Here is an 8,552-nt window from a genome sequence, read left to right on the forward strand (position 1 = left end):
TCTAATTTTGATGCCATGGCGGCAGAGGCAGAATAGGAGTAGCAGTCTACTTCATTTTTCTATGTTTTGTTTTCTATGTTGAACTAGAACATCATGATGATACATTGATACTTTATGTCAGCCCTCTAACCTTTGGGCCTATAGCTTTGGGCATATTTAGATTTGTCAAATTTTTATGATATTGTTCACTGCTAAACTTATATTTAAATAAGTTTTGTTCACATATTGATATGCATATTGACAATTGAGTACTAAAATCGGTTATTATTTCCTAGATGGCATTCGAATGTTGTATGTTATAGTTCTATAATGTTTGTGATATGCTTTGTGCTTAGTTTCATATGAATGACATGTATATTTGTAAATTTCAGTGTATGTTTTAAAATTTCCCTATATATATATATATAGTTGTCCCCGTTTGTCGTCCCCCCTCCCTCTCCAAAATCACCAAAAAAAATTGTCGTCCTGGAAACCCACCCCGCCATCCCCTGACGTCCCCATCCTAAAAACTTAAGGGAACATAGATGAAGAATGATAAAAGTTCATGATACTCTAATTATGCAGAAGACAGTTTTTGGTAATCGACCATCACTTAGCACCTTTCTACCATCATTGACAGCATACGATATAGGCAAGCTGCTAGCAATGTACGAACACAGGGAAACAATGGAGTGTTTTAACCACAGTGTGTCTATCTTGATAAATCAATACATTAAAAAAAAATCTCCTATTTTGTCTCAGCCATGGCATTTGCTTCCTTTGAGCATATAATGCGAACTTGTTGACCTATTGAGTCTCGATCGGTATGAACAACATTTCTACATCCATATATACAATGAAGAGGATTTAGAATCATCTGTGATGTGCAATTCCCAAGAACGGAACCTACTAAAACCATTTCATAGTATCAAAAGCAAGTCATATTGTCCATCACTGAAGGCAATATTGCAAGAAAAATATATCAACAATTTTCCTCCCTAGGCGTTTTCAAAGGTTGGAGCATTAGGATTCGGTTACCCAGATATTGTTGCTATTAGATCACATTATACCCAATTTTGTTGACAAAGTAGTTGTATGGGCCTTCTCTCAAGAACAAAGACTGGGAATGCAAATGTCAATAAGAAAACCATTTGAAATGAAGTTCATAGAATTCATAGCCATCATACCTTATCCTTGTGGGTATGTACGCAAATTGTTCGGGTTTCATCACTCATAGCTGATAGTTGAAAGTTTAAAGAAGTGGCTATTGGAAGTCAGGGAGTCTCCCAAGAGGTTATTTTATCTTCCCAAATAGAAGGGAGCAGTTACAAAAGTTGAAGGGCCCAAGGGGAGACAATCCTTTATACATGTAATCAAATGACATTCGCCAAGACTTTCTTTTTTGTTCTTTCAAACCCTCATTGCACAGGGAGGCAAGAGTGAAAATCAGTGTTACCCAAAAATGTGTTTCCACCCTAAATGCCAAAGTACAAGAAACAGAAACCGTTTTGGTAACTTAGGGGATTTGAAGACATTTCCAAGCAGTCCCCGGTCATGCAAAAAATCTGAAACAATCCCAAAAACTTGAAAATAGTCAGCACATTTTCTGGATACCTTTGACTGTCCCCAAGATTGCTGGGGACAGCCAAAAACATCCCCAGCATCCTGGGGACCCTCAGATATTTTTGGCAATAGTTGGCGAAAGAAGATAAATATTTGTAACTTTTTTAATCATTCATGGACACTAAAATATGCATTCATGTTGTTATTGGCCTCAACTGAAATACGCCTAAGGCATTCTATTATTTCATCATCTCATGAAAAATTATTTCTTCTCTTATTGTCGCGTGAGTGGGTGTTTCATTGTTGGGTTTGCACTTTGCAAGGTTGCATATATACTAACCTAAGTATATTGATATATGCAGGGTTTGCAGGGTTTCATTGTTTGGCCCAAGTGATAAATATTTACTACTGATTGATCTGAAAAGACATTTTTAGCACAGCAAGCGCTTTTTTCATTAATCAAATTTTTGGACTTAATAGATTTCTTTCTATCCATGCTGAATATTGCAGAGCAATTGTTTAGTACCAAAAAAAACTTCTCAAAGTTTTAATCAAAAATCTGTCTGAGTATGTTTTAGAAAATAGAATGTGAAGTTGTGAACAGTTAGGGACTTCAGCATATTGAGACTTAATTGTTGTTGCTGTTTAGGATTCTTCGGTTGTTTCAATGAGGTATATCTATGAATGTATGAAATTGAAATTTGAACTCTCATTTGATTCATTTAATGCTGTATTCTATGATGATTTAATGAGTGAATAATCATTGATTTAATGCTTTTAAATTAATAAATGTTATTATGTTGATATGATGAATATTACAATGTTATATAATTCATGAATATTTCCACACACACACGGATATAGCCATCCCCTATCGTCCCTTGCTCCGAATTTTAGAAAAATCTCCCAAAAACCCATTTTCCTCTTCCCTCGTCCCACAAACTCGGGGCAACACATAGGTGAGAATCAGCCAAGAGGAGAATGAATGCATGAATGAATAAAAGATTTTAATAACATCCACAAAGGCATAGCAGTCTATGAAACTCACAAGCTAGCACACACCCCCAGTAAGGAGGAAAAAAGGAATTTAATTTTCAATTCTGTAAACAGGGAATGACAGGGAATTTCATTTCTAAAAATAGCCTTTTGTATCGAGGGGCTGAGATCTTTGCATTTCAGTTTGATCATGAACACAGAAACAATTTCAATCTTTTTGTTTAGTTGTTCTCTTTGCAATTGTAATCCTTCCTTTGAGAATTTGAAATTGTATTTAACCTTTCTTTCATTACATCTGATTGTGGGTACATGTCTGTTCTAGAATCTTTGAGTTTTTATCTCTTTGTACACATCTAAAAGAGGTCTCTTTTCATTTTCCTAATAGTAGTCATTTGTGGGTTTTGGAGTGAATGATCTTTGTATTGCATATTTCTTTTCCCTCTTATTGTAAATCCATAACCACATATGTATCATGGTGATGAGCAGGTGTTAGTTTTCCATTTCTGCATTATGGTTATAAGCATACCCCAGAACACCCAAATTATATCACATGAGGGAGTTGTACCTCTAAAATTCAGAAGATTATCAATCCGATCACAATCTCTCCAACTGTTGATACTTATTCATCCTTCTCCCTAGGCATTTCGAGTCATTTTCTATACTTCATTTGAAGGAACAATCTGCTAACCAACACCTTTGCATCAGTGTCCAAGTACCCATGGTTCTTTGCAAGTAAAACATAACTTTTGTCTACTTAACTCTTGTCTTGTTTCCATATCATGTTTAAATAAAAGGGAGTATTATTGGATTCTTTGAGATTTGTTGTCTCCTTGGGTGAGAACTTGTTTTTGGTAGTCCCTAGATCCATTTCTCTTCTTGTACGGAGGTGATTTAATGCCTAGACCCAACCTTTTGGAGGATCTTGTAAACAATCTATTAAAGGAACTACTAGGTGTCCTTCGGATCCCTCAAAAACCCTCTAAAATTTCACGATATATTGCTTGATTGATCCTTTTTGCTTTTCTTGGGTAAGTTCTTTGAAATGCAGCTCTGGGTCATTATAATGATATCTCTCAATTAATTTCTCTATAAAGCCCATATAAGATTTGATCCTTGAATGTCCCTTAGTGACTAACCTACAACACCACAATTCATGGACTATCCCATCTAGTTGAACTGCCGCACATATTTGATGGCCTCCTCTTCCGCCATTAGATTTAATTGAAAGTAGGTGTTGAATAACTTGGATCATTTCTGCAAATGTAGTAACATTGCCAATGTGATTGATGTCTTTCAAATGTAGATTTGATGACTCCTAATTATGAGAGTAGGAGACATGTCTCTATAGTTAATAATCATTAGTTAATAAATAACTATATGTATTACTCATCTTTAAGCATATTTGTAATATTAATATATTAACCATATATGTAATATACTATTATATTATTATATAATAATATATAAAGTATAATATATATTATATATATCAGATACTTATCTTAAGATGATTTACCATCAACAAGGTATCTCATGATAAAATCAATCTGATAGAAGCTACAACCTTAACACTCCCTCTTAGCTAGGGAGGATTTATAGAACACATTATGCTCTCAAGAATAAGAAGAGATATCATCTCAATATGATGTTCAACTCACTGAGACCAAATTTCTCACCCTTCATAACACAAAATTGAAGTAATTTTCACTACTTTTAAAAAAACACCACCTTAAATTGTGGTCTATAGTAGCACCTATCGTGTCCGGCAAGGTCCGGCCCAAAGAACCATAACAAGTTTGTTGTCATGGTGTCCAGCTAAATCCGGTCCAAAGAACCATGATAATAGGTCCACCATTTGTAAGATTTCCACCTTACAATGGTTACCTTATGACTGTTCATTATCATGGTGTCCGGTAAAATCTGGCTCAAAGAACCATGATAACAAGTCTACCATTTATAAGATAGTCATCTTATAATGGTTACCTTCTAATAGTTCGTTATCACAGTGTAGGGAAAAATCCGTCCCAAAGAACAATGATAACAGATCTACCATTTATAAGATCATCATCTTATAATGGTTACCTTCTGTTTATATATGTCAATGAAAGATTGTCACCTTTCGTTACATATCATATGTTAAATAGTAACCACCATGAACCTAGTCAAAGTATGGTATAAAGGCTTTCACCTCATTCTCTCACAGAAAAATACATTACAAGGAATTTCACTTAGAACTTCTCCTCATAGAGAAGATATCATTAACAAAGGATTGCACCTCAAAATTCTCCCTCTGAACAATGGTCCTGGGAAGTCAAGTCCTCTAGTTACTCCAATAGAATCTCTCTTCAACCAAGGATGCCTTTCGAACTCCCTCTAAAACTAATATCAATCTTCGGACTTTATGGCGGTAAGTCATTACTTCCTCATGATATACATAGGAGTAGGCCCATCAAAATCATGCAGTCACATAAATGTATTTCTAGACTCCCTTTGAGTATCAATCTTCTAAGCTCCTGCGTCGCCTTCAAAGAAGTGTCATACTCCCTCTTAATGTAAAAGAATCTCATAATCTTAATCATCAAAAATGTTTTCTTCAAAATCCTCACTTTATTCATCTTAATCATCAGGGTCTTTGGAACTACTATCATTAGATTGAGTCTACACAATATTTGGTAGTATGTGAAAAGTACCAACTTTCTTTTCTTATCTGCACATGAAGATTCAAAAATTGTCTGTTTAGATTATTTGAGAATGAAACATCTCCCCTCTAAATAAGGTTCAAACGGGAATGGAAAATTGACTATTATTCCCTCCACCATGTAAAATTTCAACTCATTCTTATATTGTTGAAAATTTTTGTATCAAATGCGATGACTCCTTTCTAAGTTCCAACTTGCTCTTTTCATCCATTGAAGCTCCAAACATTCATTAAGCTTAATAGTAGAAGCGAACACAAACTCGTCAACAACACGCCAATATCTTGATTGAGTATGATTGTGCCACTTGAATGACTCTACAACTCATACATCAAGTTTCATTTATCAAAGAGAGACTTGTAGATAGTTTAATTAAAGTCACAACTTTCTTAAGATGTACACAAGGGGTAGGCCCATTCACACAGTTGCATGAATTACAATCCTCTTGACTGCTACAATTTATCGATCACTGAAGATTTCATCACAACATTGGTTTACTCCGTCTGAATCAATATGATCGATATCACTAATGGTTGACGAAACCATATCCTCTATCTCCTCCCTCTGACGGATGTGTCAGAATCCCTCTGAACATAAATCTTCTAAGCTTCTAAAATAAACTTTCCATTAACAAAGTGTTAAGACTCTCTTTGAATCTGATATTAATCCTCCTTTTCTTGCAAGAACATTCTCGAAGGAAAAGATCAAGGCAGATGCTTGTAGAGAAAAACAAGTAAGCGAGATATTACAAAGATTAGATAAATAAAATACTCAACGACATCAATAATTCTTTTAGTTGATATTTCATTCTATTAGACATTAATCTAAGAATCATCCAAATTATTTCAATATAATAAATATCTAATTTAAGCATATACATTAACCATTTATACATATATTCCATTTTCTATAGATATACTTTAATCAATATTTTCAACATATTATTATTTTCCTATAGAATCAATATAATATTTCCTTATTAATAACCATATTACATTTACAAGAACAAATATCTAATTAAATAGTAACATCCTAATTATTATTATTATATATGTGAGAACAAATTCATAATACAATCCACACCTAATGTGGCATACCTGCAAATGTCGTGCCCACTTACCCTTATCCTCTAGTAACATTGGCCATGTCAAATTCCTTTCAATCTTATTCACTAACGCACAGTCAACTCTTGTTGAACTACTTCATGTGTTGTTTCCTGTTAATAGGGGCACATGTTCCTTGTACATTGGTTGATCACTTTAATGCGTACGGGTTTCATTTCCCCATTTCATGTCCTCATCTTTATTTCATTTTCGATAACTTCCCATCTGAATTCTATGGAGGGGATGTGCAAATACCCAACTGTTATTATACATATGCAATTTTTTGGTATTCAGAAGTCGTGACAGTAGAGGGCCTCCAATATGAATGTCAATATCTCTTTCTCTGTAATCTGTTTGTGCATGATGCTAAATTGGATTGAATAAATAATGAATGACGATGAAGAAAACTATGGAGTGATGGATATGAATACAGCCATATGATTCATATTCTAACTCAAACACGTATAACTATTTATTGCCTCAGAGTTCTTCATTTCTTTCCCCCCTTTCTAACTAGATAGTAAATCTATTGTTGACCCAGTGTGAACTGTCCTTTCTTCTTTTTCCTGCTCACTATCTTGTATTTTGCTGACTTGGATAAATTAATATTGGTTATATTATGATCCAGCATGCATTTGGTGACTTCCCCCCTACAAATGATTGCCCATTAACATCATTAACACCTTCAATACTGTAGTGGTCGTCATCATATGAGCACCAATTTATTGATTTACTATTATGATTGGAGTAGAACCCCCAAATGTTATGAAATGGTACCATTGGTCACCGCATGTTTTATTTATGTTGCTTTTGTTTAATGATGTTATCTTCTTACCATTACAAGTTAACAACTCAAACTATAAGAGTTTATGATAACCATCACACAGATGTTAGAAGAGTTCGTGATGTCAATCAATTTATTATTGAGGACGACCATAGTCAACACTTCAACTGTTACAAATTCTCATCACATACTTGTAGATACAATTCATTAAAAGGAAAACAAGAAGGCATATTCTAAATATTTCTTCCTTCCGACTATTGTCTGAAATGTATCTTCAGATCCATTATGAATGTCTGCATACATTTGAATATGTACTGATTTATTCACTCAAATATTAACCATTTCAATAATAATATCAGCGTATATGACTCTGCGCTAATATAAGGCTATGAACTCCATGGTGGCTTGGTATGGTATTATTAAAATAATCTTTGACTTATTTGCATAGCATATACTAGCTTTAATTCAAATAGTAATAAATCTCAATGTTTCTTACATTTGCAATTTGGCTCTGATACCATGTTGAATAACTTGGATCATTTCTGCAAATGTAGTAACATTGCCAATGTGATTGATGTCTTCCAAGTGCAGATTTGAAGACTCCTAAATACAAGAAGAGGATACATGTCTCATGAAGAGACATGTCTCTATAGTTAATAATCATTAGTTAATAAATAACTATGTATGTAACTCATCTCTAAGAATATATGCAATATTGACATATTAACCATATATGTAATATATTATTATATTATTATATTATTATATAATAATAAAAAATTATATATATAAAAAATTATATATATATATATATATATATATATATATATATATATATATATATATATATATATATATATATATATATATATATATATATATATATATATCAGATATTTAACTTTTAAAGATGATTTACCATCAACAAGGTATCTCATGATAAAATCAATCCGACAGAAGCTACAACCTTAATAGTAGATATCTAATTTGTGCACCCATAGTCTTGTCCATGTTTTATTGGATCCATCGAAGGATGTAAAACTAAGTTTTAATCTTCTTCAATTCAGAGTATCCTTCTCTATTTCCATTTTGTGGTTAATATTTCTCTAGATATTATCTTAGTGACATTTCAGTCTGTAATTCGCCATCTATCCAATCTTTTTTAAATTGTTCTTATAATTGTATGAAATACGATTCAACCTTTTCTGGTTGTTCGATTATAGAGAATGTGGGCATACCCAATCTTGAATTAGGTGGTGTAAATTTGCCTCTTGGGATTTCAATCTGTGAATGTTTGTCTCACCCATTATTTTCTGATTCTTTGTTTAGGACTAAGTGTATCAAAACATCTATTGTTTTCTAATTCATTTATTTTTGTTGGGTTTCCCTTCTTTCAAACAAAAATTGGTCCATCTTGCTATTCTCTCCTTC

The sequence above is a fragment of the Cupressus sempervirens genome, chromosome 5 (assembly GCF_028749045.1).
Source record: "Cupressus sempervirens isolate cs-2001-9-10 chromosome 5, ASM2874904v1, whole genome shotgun sequence".
Lineage (NCBI taxonomy): Eukaryota > Viridiplantae > Streptophyta > Pinopsida > Cupressales > Cupressaceae > Cupressus > Cupressus sempervirens.